At 44.5% G+C, this 15458-nt stretch overlaps 1 protein-coding gene across 1 annotated transcript in view; it reads left to right on the top strand.

Annotated features, from left to right (window-relative positions):
* Window positions 1-15458, top strand: part of LOC144697271 (uncharacterized) — a 407386-nt gene that overhangs the window by 284 nt on the left and 391644 nt on the right. The gene's annotated exons all lie outside the window — the stretch shown is intronic.

Below are 15458 nucleotides of genomic sequence, written 5' to 3'. Positions count from 1 at the left end.
GGGATCTCATAGAAACCTATGGAGGTGGGAATGTGTGTGGAACGTGGATTTACAGTTTTGAGGAACAAGATGAAAATATATTCTATCAGGGAAATGCGATGGCGCATTGGTAATGCCACTGGACTAGTAATCCAGAGGTTCAAATCCCATAAATCTGGAATTAAAAGCTAGTCTCAGTAATGGTGACTATGAAATTACCATTGATTGTTGTAAAAACCCATCTGGTTCACCAATGTCCTTTAGGAAATCCGCTGTCCTTACCTGGTCTGATCTGCATGACTCCAGAGCCACAGCAATGTGGTTGATTTTTAAATGCCCTCTGAAATGCAAGCTACTCAGCTACTGAGTAAGCCAGCAAGCTACTCAGTTCAAGGGTAATCAGGGATGGGCAACAAATGCTGGCAACACAGTGACGCCAACATCCAGAGAAAGAATAATTTAAAAACTGAAATTATCTATTCTGAATTTCTACACCCTGTACTTACAACAATAAATTTTGTAAACTCTTTTTGCTGGTATTAGAAGGGAAGGATTTGTAGATGGAAAACTCTAAACAATCATCTTGGTTTGAGTCACTTGATTATTCTGGACCTGAATATCATGAACCTTTGAATGTGGAAGAAGAAATGTTTGTCTCTTCTGTACGTGGAAAAGATTTCAAACATCGGTGTGACTGCAAAAGCACCGAGACACGCACACCCAAGTGAGAGTGTTCCAGTGAACTGACTGTGGAAAGAGATTTAACCAGTTACACAGCCTGAAAAAAAATCACACCATTCACAGTAGGGAGAAACCGTACACATGTTCTGTGTGAGGATGAGGCTTCAACTTATTGTCAAACTTGGAGAGACATAAGGACACCCACACCATGGAGAAACCGTGGAAATGTGAGGACAGTGGGAAAAGATTCAATTCTTCATCCTAGCTGGAAATCCATCTACGCATTCACACTGGGGAGAAACTATTCAGCTGTTCCATATGTGGGAAGAGATTTACTAAGACAACCTTCCTGATGTTACACCAGCGAATTCACACTGAGGAGAAGCCCTTCAGCTGCACTTACTGTGGGAAGTGGTTCAATAATTCATCCACCTCGCAATACACCAGTGAATTCACATTGGGAAGAAGCCGTTTACCTGCTCCGTGTGTGGGGAGGGATTCACTCGATCATCCGGCCTTTGGACACACCAGCGAATTCACACTGAGGAGAAGCCATTCAGCTGCACTCACTGCGGAAAGAGTTTCGGGCAGTCGTCCACCCTCACTGTGCACCAACGCACTCACACTGGGGAGAGACCGTTCACCTGCTCCGTGTGTGGGAAGAAGTTTTCTCAGTCATTCGACCTGGTGAGACACCAGCGACTTCACACTGGGGAGAGACCGTTCACCTGCGCCGTTGTGGGAAGGGATTCACTCGGTTATTCACCCTCCAGTCACACCACCGAATTCACACTGAGGAAAATCCGTTCAGCTGCATTACCTGTGGAAGGAGCTTCAGGCAGTCATCCAACCTTCTGACTCACCAACGCACTCACACTGGGGAGAGACCTTTCACCTGCTCCTCGTGTGGGAAATCATTCACAAGGTCCTCCAGCCTGCTGAGACACCGGCAAATTCATAAGTGACTGCAGGGGTTGGATTCTGTTGTTATTGCTGCTGTTAATTACATCCAGGATTGATAGTATTGTGGAATATTGTGCGCAGTTTTGGTCTCCTTACCTAAGAAAGGATATACTTGCCATAGAGGGAGTGCAGCGAAGGTTCACCAGACTGATTCCTGGGATTGCAGGATTGTCGTGTGAGGAGAGATTGGGCTGACTAGTCCTGTATTCACTGGCGTTTAAAAGAATGAGAGGGGATCTATTTGAAACATAGAAAATTCTGACCGGGTTGAACAGACTGGATGCAGGAATGATGTTTCCTCTGGCTGGGAGGGGGAGGGGTGTTGGGGGGTGGGGGGCGGGGAGAGAGGTGTCCTGAACAAGGGGTCTGTCTCAGGATACTGGGTAAAATGTTTAGGACTGAGATGAGGAGAAACTTCTTCACTCAAAGGGTGGTGAACCTGTGGAATTCTCTGCCACAGAAGACAGTGGAGGCCGAGTTAAAGAATATATTTAAGAAGGAAATAGATTGATTTCTGGACTCTAAAGGTATCAAGGGGAATGCCAAGAGATTTGGAGGATGGCGTTGAGATAGAGGATCAGCTATGATCATATTGAATGGCAGAGCAGGTTCGAGGGCCGAATGACCTACTACTGCTCCTATTTTCTTTGTTTCTTTCTCAGGTTTGTTCCTGCTTACGTTAACAACCCCGAGAACTGGATGGAGTTTAATATTCCTGAGATGTCACTGATTTTCACGGCTGCAGTGTCCCTTTTTAAAAGCCCCATCTGTGATCTTTCCCCTCTCAACTGGAACTCGTTTACAATAAACTAATGAACTTTCACTTCAATCCCAAATTGGTCTTTGGTGCAAAATCTACAATTCAGTGTCTGAAAGGTTCCACTGATTAACATCTCCAATTAGAAAGTGCTGATTAGTCCTTGCTGACAATTCTTACTGACTTCCACATTCTTCACAGTGACACCTCCGTTATGAAATTAAATTATCAAAGAAGAATCAAAATATTAAAATATTTTACAGGCACATCAATAAAAGCTTCATCGATCAACATTTATATCGATGAAGCTTGGAAGCCGCTGAGTTCAATCATTTCTGACACAGCAGCAGCAACATTTGGTAAAGGTGGAATGCACAACAAAGACTATTTTGAGAATTAATCAGCAGACATGACAACTGTTATTTAAATAAAAAGCAAAACCTACCTGATGCACAACATAGACCCAACAGCTAGAACCCTCCGTAACTTGAATGTAGCCAAGACAGTCGTGTAAAAGACAGGGAGACGCTGTTCAATGTCATGAAGCTATTAATGTCTATAATATTTTGGAAAATATTTTTCTTTTAAAATAGAGGTTTGGTCTGCGGGCATGTCTTAATTGGCTTAAAGCCAGTTAGTCTGGGTGCTTTGAAATGTGCTAGTTTTGTTATGTAACAGAGATAGCATGAATTTGCATTTTTTGAATAGATCATTTAACAAGTGGGGTGAAAATTGACACTTTTCTAGCAGCTGCCAAGCAATATGTTCATATTACTCATAAAATTGGTATTATGAAAGGAGTTTCATTGTTAAAAGGTGAAGTTCAAAGAGGTTGTTGATACAATGAGAATTAACATTCAATGGAGCTGGTAGGTATAATTTCTGTAGTTTTCAGGTGTGCAGGCAGAGGCAATGTAAGGTCAAAAGGCAGCTGCAAGCCTCCAACTGGCTCCAAAGTGAAAATAAGCTCATTTTGAATTCGTGAGGTGAAAATGCTTTGCCTGGTGTTTGGTTCAGTCTATGGGTTGCTTTTGCCTTAATGGAGACTAGTTTGGGAATTTGTTAAAAACTGTAACAGTAGTAATTTGTAGCCATGTGTATATGTTTTAACCTGTGTAAATTAATAAATGTTTCAATTAGTTTAATGTAAAACCTCGAGAACTGATGGTCTGATTCCTGAATTTAAGGTCGCACCTCAAACATAACACTTAAAATTATAGGTTATGACAGTTGTTTAAAGTTTCCCTCTGGGATTTTTAAATAACTATACTTCATCAACTGCATTGGTCATAACAGCAAATAAACATTGGATCGACCTGCGTCAAGAAATTCAACCAGCCTGCGACATAGGAAATCTATGTGCTATGTAGTGATTGGATGAACAGGGCACTTGGTTCGATCATCACCAAAGTTGACTCCCACTGAAATCTTATGGTGAAGTGCTCACCAACAGAAGTAATCAGATGTCCCGCTGGGTTGAACATAACTGATCTGTACACCCATGAGATGGACATCTCCCAGTCTCTGTTTGACTCTCCAGTAACTTCCTGTCATTGTTAGTTGGACAAGGAACCCTCATCGCTCGAGTTTGAAAAGGCCATTGATTGTTCAGCAAACAGAAAGTCACCCGGCTTAATGGAATTCCAGCTGAACTGCTCAAGCACGGAAAGTTCCATTTATTGTTAGCACCCACTTCGCTGTTGGGAGGTAGGAGCCATTCCACATGCGTGACACAAAAATCATCACAATAACCAAATACAAAGGTGACAGAAGAGATTGTGACTACAGGGCCATCTCACTCCTTAGCGTCACTAGGAAGACCTTCACTAGGGTCATGTTTTAAAGACTTTATCTTTTTGCAGACCGAATCTAAGGAGAACCACAGTGATGTTTCTTGCTGGTAGTTCTACAGTGGACATGACCTTCTCCATACACCAGCTACAAGAGAAGTTGGAAGAAGAAGAAAGGAAGAGCAATAGTGATAGGGGATTCGTTAGTTAAGGGAACAGAGAGGTGTTTCTGCAGCTGTCGACATGACTCCAGGATGGTATGTTACCTTCCTGGTGCCAAAGTCAAGGATGTCACCGAGTGGGTGCAGGATATTCTTCTGGGGGAGGGTGAACAGCCAGAGGTCGTGGTCCACGTTGGTACCAATCACTTAAGTAGGAAGAGGGATGTTGTCCTGCAGACAGAATTTAGGGAGCTGGGTAGAAAATTAGCAAGCAGGACCTCAAATGTATTATTCTCCATATTACTTCCAGTGCCATGTGCAAGTGAGTATAGAAATAGGAGGATAAGGCAGATGAATATGTGGCTGGAAAGATGTTGCAGGATGGAGGGCTTTAGATTCCTGGGGCACTGGGACTGGCTCTGAGGGAAAATGGCACCTGTACAAGCCGGAAGGGTTGCAGCTGGACAGAGCCAGACCTGAGCTCCTTCAGGTGTGTTTGCTTGTCCTGTTGGGGCGGACAGGGGGACAGACGGGTTGGGGGGGGGGGGTGCGTTTCAAACTAATTCAGCAGGGATGTGGGAAACAGGAGAGAATATTAGAGAGTAATATCAAGGTGCACAAAATACTGGGAGAGACAGATAACACTAGAAAAGCAAATAGGGAGTGAGGGAGAAAGTAATGCACTCAAAATCGGGTTATACTATATGTATGTGAATGCACGGAGTATAGTAGATAAGATTGCTGAGTTACAGGTGCAGATTGCCATGTTACGTTGTGGCGATGACAGAGAGCTGGCTCAGGAAAGGGCAGGACTGGGTGTTAAATATTCCTGGGAACAACGTGTTCAGGAAATATAGGGCAGGAAGAAAAGCAGGAGGGGTGGCTGTATTGATTAAGGAAAGCATTGCAGTGCTGGAGAAAGAGGATGTCCCAGAGGGTTCAAGGTCAGAATCAATTTGGCTAGAGCTGAGGAACAAAAAGGGTGCAGTTACATTGCTCAGTGTAGTCTATAGACCAGCAACTAGTGGGAAGGATGTAGAGGACCAGATCTGCAGGGAAACAGCAGAGAGGTGCAAACATTACAGAGTAGTTATAATGGCGGACTTTAATTTCCTGAATATAGACTGAGGTAGTGGTAGTGTAAAGAGTAGAGAGGGGCAAGAGTTCCTAGGGTTTGCTCAGGCAAATTTTCTACAGCATGTGTCCAGTCCAACAAGAAAGGAAGCACTGCCAGACCTAGTTCTTGGAAATGATGTGAGCCAAGTATATCAGGTGTCAGTGGGGGAGTATTCAGGAGACAATGATCATTTTTATCATAAGGTTTAGGATGATGGTAGAAAAGGATAATGTGCAATCCAGAGTAAGAATAATTAACTGGGGGAGGGCCGACTTCAATAGAGCAAGAACAGAACTGGGCCGGATAGACTGGAACCAAAGGTTTGTGGGAAGAGGGAGCTGAACAATGGGCTACCTTCAAAGAAGAAATGGTTTGAGGCATATTCCCTCAAAAAGGGAAAGGTAAGTCAAACAAATCCAGAGCTCCCTGGATGAAAAATGAGATAGAAGTTAAGATAAAGGAGAAAAAGTGTGCCGATGACAGGTGTCAGATAGAAAATACAATTGGGAACCAATCAGATTACAGAAGGTTCAGAAGGGAAGTGAAAATGCAAATAAGAGAAGAAAAGAGGGGTCATGAGAAAAAAACTGGAGCCAACATAAAGGGAAATGTCAAAGTTTTCTATAGGTACATAAAAGGGAAGTAAAAGGAGGAGTAGGGTCGCTTAGGGGCCAAGAGGGGGGATTACACATGGAGGCAGGGTGAGATGTTAAATGAATATTTTGCATCTGACTTTACCAAGGAAGCAGATGCCACACAGGCCACGGTGACAGACGGGGAACCTCTGTCACTGAAAGGGTACAAAATTGATAAGGGGGAAGTGTTGATTGAACTGTTGGTACTTAAAGTTGACAAGGCACGGGGACTGGATGAGATGCATCCAAGGATATTGAAAGAAGTGAGAGTGGAAATTGCAAGGGCACTGGCCATAATCGTTCAGTCTTCCTTTGACTCAGGGGAGGTGCCAGGGGACTGGAGAATTGCAAACATTACACCCTTGCTCAAAAAGGGTAAGGATAAGTCCAACATTTACAGACCAGTCAGTTTAACTTCGTTGGTGGGGAAGCTTCCAGAGAAAATTATTCAGGATAGAATTAGTTGTCACATGGAAGAATGTGGGTTGATTAGGAAGGGCCAGCAAGGGGAAATCTAAAGGGGAAATCCTGTTTAACAAACTTGCTGGAGTTCTTTGAAGTGGTAACAAGAAGGTTGATGAGGGTAATGCTCTTGATGTGGTTATGGACTTTCAAAAGGCATTCAAGACAGTGCTGCACAACAGACTTGTGAGAAAAGTTATAGTTCATGGAATAAAAAGGACAATAGTAACGTGAATACAGAATTGGCTGAGTAAAAGGAAACAGCGAGTAATGGTCAATGGATACTTTTCTGGCTGGAGGAAGGTTTCTAATGGAGATCCCCGCAGGTCGGTATTGGGACCCTTGCTTTTTGTGACCAATATTAATGATCTAGATCTTAGTGTGCAGGGGACAATTTCAAAGTTTGCAGATGATACTAAACTTGGAAGCACTGTAAACTGTGAGGCAGACAGCAAAGAACTTCAAAAGGACATAGGCAAGTTGGTGGGCAGATAGATAGCAGATGAAGTTCAATGTGGAGAAGTGTGAGATGATGTATTTTGGTAGAAAGAACATGGAGAGGCAATATAAAATAAGGGGTACAATTCTAAAAAGGGTGCAGGAGCAGTTGGGGCCTGCGTGTATACGTGCATAGATCATTGAAGGTGGCAGGACAGGTGAAGAGAGACGTTAATAAAGCATACAGTATTCTGGGCTTTTAATCGGGCATGGAGTACAAGAGCAAGGAGATTATGCTGAATTTAGATAAGGCACTAGCTAGACCTCACCTGGAGTATTGTGTACAGTTCTGGGTGCCACAGTATAGGAAGGATGTGATGCATTGGAGAGAGTGAAGGCGAGGTTTACAAGAATGGTTCCAGGGATGAGAATCTTCAGTTATGAAGATAGATTGGAGAGGCTGGAACTATTCTCCTTGGAGAGGAGAAGGTTAGAGGAGATTTGATAGAGATGTTCAAAATCATGAGGGGGCTGGATAGAGTATAATGTGAGTGGGGGGAATTGTTCCTGCTCATAAAAGGATCGAGACCAAGAGGGCACTGATTTAAAGTGGTTTACAAAAGAAGCAAATGTGATGTGATAAAAAAAAAATCACTGAGCGAGTGGTTCGAGTCTGGAATGTACTGCCTGGAAGTGTAGTGGAGGCGGGCTCAATCCAGGCATTCGAAGGCATTGGGCGATTATCTGAATAGAAACAATGTGCAAGGCTACTGGGAAAAGGCGGAGAATGGCACTAAGTCAAAATGCTTATTTGGAGAGCCCGTACAGACACGTTGGGCCAAATGGCCTCCATTTGTGCCATTATAATTCTGTTTCTGTGATTATCAGAAGGATTTGAGATCCCAGATTGAGCTGGAAAATCATTGGTAAAATCACGAAAAGGTCATTGACCAGCTCAATATGGAAATGACTCATATAAAAGCCACATACTGCGCATACTGGAAATCTGAAATAAAAACATAAAATGCTGGAAAAACTCAGCAGGTCTAGTAGCATCTGTGGAGAGAGAAACAGAGTTAATGTTTCGAATCTGTATGACTCTTCTTCAGCAGAAGTGATTCACTCGGTCACCCCATTCGCTGACAGAGCAACACAGTTACACCTGAGAGAGACCATTCAGATACTGCATTTGTGCAAAGGGGTTTACTCACTGTGCCCACTTGTTAACACACCAGTTTTAAACCTTCAGAGGATTTGATCCAAAATTGCTACATTTCTACTGACAACACAGAGTTTGAATGTTCTGTGTATGGGAAGAAAAGTCACTTGTTCAAACAGCCTACAATTAACCATAAGTGTGTGTTCTGCTGTTAACTATACCGGGACAGTTCTGAGTGCCACAGTATAGGAAGGATGTGATGCATTGGAGAGAGTGAAGTTGAGGTTTACAAGAATGGTTCCAGGGATGAGAATCTTCAGTTATGAGGATAGATTGGAGTACCAGTTCACTTTGGTTGCCGTATCAATGGACTTAATAATTTTATATAACACAAACACAGAAAGTGCTGGAAAAACTCAGCAGATCTGACAGCATCTGTGGAGAAACAGACTTGACGTTTCAAGTCCGTAAGATGCATCAGAGCTGAACAAGAGTCAGCTTTGAAGAAGAGTCAAACGGACTCGAAACATCAAGTCTGTTTCTCTATCCACAGTTGCTGTCAGAACTGCTGAGTTTTTCCAGCATTTTCTGTTTTTGTTTCAGATTTTCGGCATCCGCATAATTTTGCTTTTATAATAATTTTATATCTTGGCCCTGTGGCTCCAATCAGCATCGGATCACAAAACATAATTTTCTGTTGAACACAATCACGTTTCAATGGCAGCATTTTACCCAGCATTCGCCGCGGGGCGGAATGGACCCTATTCTTTTTATTCAATCACGGGATGTGGGCGGCACCTGCTCGGCCATGGTTTAGCGGAGCCCCCTGCGCAGGCGCAGTACCGGGCAGCGACAGGAACGTTCGCAATGTGAGCTCAAACCGGAGCATGCGCAGTCCAGAGAGTCCGGAGCTGACCGAAGGACTGAGAAATATCGAGAACAGGCGAGTGAAGGGAGCCGGTGAGTGGGGAGGAATGGAAGCGGCGGAGATGGCGGGGATCTTCATAAACACCCAGTACAGGTCTGAAACTGTGAATAAGAAGCTACCGGTCCTGCGGTTGCATCAAACGAGGCGGCGGCAGGTGGGGCCCACTTTACCTTCGGAGAGAGGCCCAAGTAAACGGCCGCCATTTGTATAGGGGACAATGTGCAGCAGGGCGCATGCGCCGCTGCCATCTTTCTAGTGGGAAACGTGCAGCTGGACTTAGAATCACACAGAGCAGAAGAGGCCAAAAACAAAAATACCTGGAAAAACTCAGCAGGTCTGGCAGCATCTGTGGAAGGGATACAGTTAACGTTTCAAGTCCGCATGACTCTTCAACAGAAGTAAGGAAAAATAGAAAAGGGGTGAAATATAAGCTGGTTTAAGGGAGGGTGGGACAGGTAGAGCTGGATAGAGGGCCAGTGATAGTGGAGATAACCAAAAGATGTCACAGACAAAAGGACGAAGAGGTGTTGAAGGTGGTGATATTATCTAAGGAATGTGCTAATTAAGGGTAGAAAGCAGGACAAGCAACGTACAGATAGCCTGGGTGGGGGTGGGGTGAAGGAATCGAAAAAGGCTAAAAGGTAGAGATAAACCAATGGATGGAAATACGTTTAAAAATAATGGAAATAGGTGGGAAAAGAAAAATCTATGTAAATTATTGGAAAAATCAAAAAGGAGGGGGAAAAATCATAAAGGGGGTGGGAATGGAGGAGAGAGTTCATGATCTAAACTTGTTGAATTCAATATTCAGTCCGAAAGGCTGTAAAGTGCCAAGTCGGAAGATGAGGTGCTGTTCCTCCAGTTTGCGTTGAGCTTCACTGGAACAATGCAGCAAGCCAATGACGGACATGTGGGCATGAGAGCAGGGTGGAATGTTGAAATGGCAAGCGACAGGGAGGTCTGGGTAATGCTTGTGGACAGAACGAAGGTGTTCTGCAAAGCGGTCACCCAGTCTGCATTTGGTCTTTCCAATGTAGAGGAAACCGCATTGGGAGCAACGAATGCAGTAGACTAAGTTAAGGGAAGTACAGGTGAAATGCTGCTTCACTTGAAATGAGTGTTTGGGCCCTTGGACGGCGAGGAGAGGGGAAGTAAAGGGGCAGGTGTTGCATCTTCTGCGGTTGCATGGGAAGGTGCCGTGGAATGGGGTTGAGGTGTAGGGAGTGATGGAGGAGTGGACCAGGGTGTCACGGAGGGAACGATCCCTATGGAATGCCGCCAGAGGGGGTGAAGGGAAGATGTGTTTGGTGGTGGCATCATGCTGGAGTTGGCGGAAATGGCGGAGGATGATCCTTTGAATGCGGAGGCTGGTGGGGTGATAAATGAGGACAAGGGGGACCTATCATGTTTCTGGGAGGGAGAAGAAGGTGAGTGCGGATGCGCGGGAGATGGGCCGGACATGGTTGAGGGCCCTGTCAACCACCGTGGGTGGAAAACCTTGGTTAAGGAAGAAGGAGGACATGTCAGAGGAACTGTTTTTGAAAGTGGCATCATCAGAACAGATGCGATGGAGGCGAAGGAACTGAGAGAATGGGATGGAGTCCTTACAGGAAGCTGGGTGTGAGAAGCTGTAGTCGAGGTAGCTGTGGGAGTCGGTAGGCTTGTAATGAATATTGGTGGACAGTCTATCAGAAGAGGCCCTTCAGCCCATCGAGTCTGCACCGACACATGAGAAACACCTGACCTACCTACTTAATCCTATTTACCACCACTTGGCCCATAGCCTTGAATGTTATGACGTGCCATGTGCTCACCCAGGTACTTTTTAAAGGATAAATGCAAAATACTGCGGATGCTGGAAATCTAGAACAGAAACAAAAATACCTGGAAAAACTCAGCAGGTCTGACAGCATCTGCAGAGAGGGATACAGTTGACATTTCGAGTCCGTATGACCCTTCATCAGAATTAAAGCATATAGAAATGAGATGAAATATAAGCTGGTAGAAGGGAGTGGGGCAGGAGAGCTTGACAGGGGGCCAGTGATAGGTGGAGGCCCAAGAAGAGATTTCCAGCTTTTAAAGGATGTGAGGCATCCTGGCTCCACCACCCTCCTAGGCAGTGCATTCCAGACCGTCACCACCCTCTGGGTAAAAACGTTTTTCCTCACATCCCCCCTAAACCTCCTGCCCCTCACCTTGAACTTGTGTCCCCTCGTGACTGATCCTTCAGCTAAGGGGAACAGCAGCTCCCTATCCACCCTGTCCATGCCCCTCATAATCTTGTACACCCCGATCAGGTCGCCCCTCAGTCTTCTCTGCTCCAACGAAAACAACCCAAGTCTATCCAACCTCTCTTCATAACTTAAATGTTTCATCCCAGGCAACATCCTGGTGAATCTCCTCTGCATCCCCTCCAGTGTAATCACATCTTTCCTATAATGTGGCTACCAGAACTGCACACAGTACTCCAGCTGTGGCCTCACTAAGGTTCTACACCAACATGACCTCCCTACTTTTGTAATCTATGCCTCAACTGAAAAAGGCAAATGCCCCATCTGCCTTTTTCACCACCCCACTAACATGCCCCTCCGCCTTCAGAGATCTATGGACACACATGCCAAGGCCCCTTTGTTCCTCAGGACTTCCTAGTATCATGCCGTTCATTGAATACTTCCTTGTCAAATTACTCCTTCCAAAGTGTATTACCTCACATTTCTCAGGGTTAAATTCCATCTGCCACTTATCTGCCCATTTGACCATCCCGTCTATATCTTCCTATAGCCCAAGACACTCTCAAAGCAATTAGGAGAGCAAACAGGAGGTATGAGAAAGCTCTGGCTGGAAAGGCAGGAAAAATCCCAAGATATTCCATAAGTATATCAATAGGGAGAGGATAACCAGGAAAAGGGTCGGGCCCATTAGGGACCAAGGGGGAAATCTATGGGTGGAGCCAGAGTGACAGTCTGGAATGCACTGCCTGGGAGGGTGGTGGAGGCGAGTTGCCTCACATCCTTTAAAAAGTACCCGGATGAGCACTTGGCACTTCATAACATTCAAGGCCTTGGGACAAGTGCTGGTAAATGGAATTAGGTAGGTCAGGTGTTTCTCACATGTTGGCACTGACTCGATGGGCCGAAGGGCCTCTTCTGCACTTTGTGATTCTGTGATTAAGCTCCACCCTGCACTTTCTGAATTCCACTAATGCCTCCGCTGGTTTGCTCCCCTTGTACCTGCTAAAAGCTTCTCTTTTCCTTCTCATCGTATCCTGAATATCTCTGGTCATCCATGGTTCTCTGGGCTTGTTACTCCTTCCTATCACCCTAGAGGGAACATGTTGAGCCTGTACCCTTCCCATTTCCTTTTCGAATGCCCCCCACTACTCTTCTGTAGATTTCCCCACAAGTAGCTGTTCCTAGTCTACCTTTGCCAGATCCTGCCTTATTTTACTAAAATCTGCTCTCCCCCAATCCAAAACATTTATTTTGCAAATTGTCTATTTCTTTGTCCAAAACAAGCTTAAATTGTACCATGTTGTGGTCGCTATCACTAAAATGCTCCCCACATGCGCGTTCATCCCTTTCCCTGTCAGCAGGAGGAGAGAATATTGTGAATGTCTATCCTGGACTGACAGGGATGGATTTTGAAAACTCTTTTTACAGGGGGTTAAAAGGGGAGGATTTACACACACCAAACGCAAACCAAGAGAAATGTATTTTTCCTCTCAATGTCTATCCTGGACTGACAGTCATGGATTTTGGAAATTTCTTTTTCAGGGTATTAGAGGCAGAGGATTGACGGACGGGAAACTCAAACCAAACATCACATCAAGATCTGACAGAGTCATTTGATTCGTCAGGACCTGAATAACATCAAACTTTTAATGTGGAAGGTAAACAACTTATCTGTTCTACCTGTGTGCAAAGATTTCAAGTAAGGGTAAGAATAATTAAATGGAAGAAAGCCAACTTCAATGGGGTAAGAATGGATCTGACCCAGGTAAGTTGGAATTTCAAAGGGAATGGAGTTTAAAAATCGAGAAGTCTTGCTCAAACTCTATAAGGCACTAGTTGGACCACACCTAGAATACTGTGAACAGTTTTGGCCCCCTTCTCTCAGCAAAGATATGCTGGCATTGGAGGCAGTCCAGAGAAGGCTCTCGAGGTTGATCCCGGGTATGGAGGGATTTTTTTATGAGGAGAGGTTGAGTAGGCTGGGCCTGTACTCATTGGAGTTTAGAAGTGTGAGAGGCGACCTTATTGAAACATATAAGATTCTTAGGGATCTTGACAGGGTAGATGCTGAATGGGAGAGTCTAGGAACAAGGGGCATAATCTCAGAGTAAAGGGTCGCCCATTTAAGACAGAGACAATGAAGAATTTCTTCTCTCAGTGGGTAGTGAATCTGGAATTCTTTACCGCAGAGGGCTGTAGAGGTTGGGTCGTTAAGTATATTCAAGGCTGAGATAGACAGATTTTTAACCTGTAAAGGAATCAAGGGCTATGCTGGAAAGTGGAGTTGGGGATTACCAGATCAGCCATGACCTCATTGAATGGCGGAGCAGATTTGATGGGCCGAATGGCCTACTTCTGCTCCTACATCTTATGGTCTTATGAATCAAAAGTTGGCAGGTGAAACTATAACTGAACAATACACTGCCTTCAAAGAAGAGAGTTCTGACACAGTAAAGATATATTCCCATGAAGGGGAAAGGTAGGGTAAACAAATCCACAGCCCCCTCGATGAGAAATGAGATAGAATTGAGATAAAGGAGAAAAAGTGTGCTTATGACACATGTTAGCTGGATAATAACACCAAGAACCAGGCTGAATAGAGAAGGTTCAGAGGGATTTGGAAAACCAAATAAGAAAAGCAAAGAGAGCATGAAAAGAGACTGAAAGCAAACATGGAAATAAATCAAGAAGTCTTCCATGGGCATGTAAATAGTAAAAGAGTGGTAAAAGGAGGAGTGGAGGCAATTAAGAACCAAAGAGGTGATTTAGTCATGGAGATAGGGGTCATGGTTGAGGTATTAAATGAATATTTTGCCAAGGGACTTTACCAAGGGAAAATATGCTGCACAGGTGATTGTGAAAGCGGAGATAGTTCAGACCCTTGTGGGGTTTAAAACTGATAAGGAGGAGATATTGGATAGTCTGTCTGACAAAGTTGACAAAACCCCGGGACTGGATGAGATGCATCCAGGAATACTGAGGGGAAATGAGAGTGGAAATTGTGGAAGTGCTGGCCATAATTTTCCAGCCTTCCTGAGATTCAGAGTTGCTGACACAGGGACTGGAAAACTGCAAATGTTACACCTTTGTTCAAAAAAAGGTGCAAAGATAAGCCCAACAACTACAGACCAGTCAGTTTAATCTCGGTGCTGGGGAAGCTTCCAGAAATGGTCATTCAGGACATATTTAATAGTCACTTGAGCAAATGTGGGTTAATTAAGGAAAGCCAGCATGGATTTGTTAAGGGAAAATTGTGTTTAACTAAGTTGCTTAAGCTTTTTGATGAGGTAACAGAGAGCGTTGTTCAGGGTAATGTCTCGATAAATGATTTGGAGGAAAATGTAACTGGGCTAATTAGTAAGTTTGCAGACGACACTAAGGTTGGAGGAGTTGCAGATAGTGAAGAGGATTGTCAAAGGATACAATGGGATATAGATCGGTTGGAGACTTGGGCAGAGAAATGGCAGATGGAGTTTAATCCAGACAAATGTGAGATAATGCATTTTGGAAGGTCTAATACAGGCAGGAATTATACAGTAAATGGGAGAACCCTTAAGTGCATTGACGGGCAGAGGGATCTGGGTGTACAGGTCCACAGGTCACTGAAAGTGGCAACGCAGGTGGATAAGGTAGTCAGGAAGGCATATGGCATGCTTGGCTTCATTGGCAGGGTTATTGAGTATAAAAGCTGGGAGGTCATGCTGCAGCTGTATAGAACCTTGGTTAGGCCACACTTGGAATATTGCGTGCAATTCTGGTCGCCACATTACCAGAAGGATATGGAGGCATTGGAGAGGGTGCAGAGGAGGTTTACCAGGATGCTGCCTGGTCTGGAGGTTATTAGCTATGAGGAGAGGTTGGAGAAACTCGGATTGTTCTCAATAGAGCGAAGGAGATTGAGGGGCGACTTGATAGAAGTTTACAAAATTATGAGTGGCATGGACAGAGTAGATAGTCAGAAGCTTTCTCCCAGGGTGGAAGAGTCAATTACGAGGGGACATAAATTTAAGGTGAGAGGATAAAACTATAGAGGAGATGTGCGGGGCAAGTTTTTTACGCAGAGGGTAGTGAGTGTCTGGAATTCGCTGCCAGAGGAGGTGGTGGAAGCAGTGGTGTTTAAGAGGCAGCTTGACAAATACATGAATAGGATGGGAATA

This window comes from Cetorhinus maximus, chromosome 23 (assembly GCF_964194155.1).
Source record: "Cetorhinus maximus chromosome 23, sCetMax3.hap1.1, whole genome shotgun sequence".
Classification (NCBI taxonomy): domain Eukaryota; kingdom Metazoa; phylum Chordata; class Chondrichthyes; order Lamniformes; family Cetorhinidae; genus Cetorhinus; species Cetorhinus maximus.
Note: the sequence above shows the minus strand (reverse complement) of the source record. Positions and strands in the feature narration are given on the sequence as shown.